The sequence below is a fragment of the Mizuhopecten yessoensis genome, unplaced genomic scaffold, assembly GCF_002113885.1.
Source record: "Mizuhopecten yessoensis strain PY_sf001 unplaced genomic scaffold, ASM211388v2 scaffold11111, whole genome shotgun sequence".
In the NCBI taxonomy this organism is placed as follows: Eukaryota; Metazoa; Mollusca; class Bivalvia; order Pectinida; family Pectinidae; genus Mizuhopecten; species Mizuhopecten yessoensis.
This window is the reverse complement of record NW_018408885.1, coordinates 247,242-247,468: the sequence shown is the minus strand read 5'-3', so window position 1 is coordinate 247,468 and position 227 is coordinate 247,242.

Here is a 227-nt window from a genome sequence, read left to right as displayed (position 1 = left end):
ATTTTATTAGTTATGGGATTGTGGTAATGTTCATCTGATCGATTATATTAGTTATGGGATTTGGTAATGTTCATCTGATCGATTTTATTAGTTATGTGATTGTGCTAATGTTCATCTGATCGTTTTAATTAGTTATGGGATTGTGATAATGTTCATCTGATCGATTTTATTAGTTATGGGATTGTACTAATGTTCATCTGATCGATTTAATTAGTTAAGGGATTGCG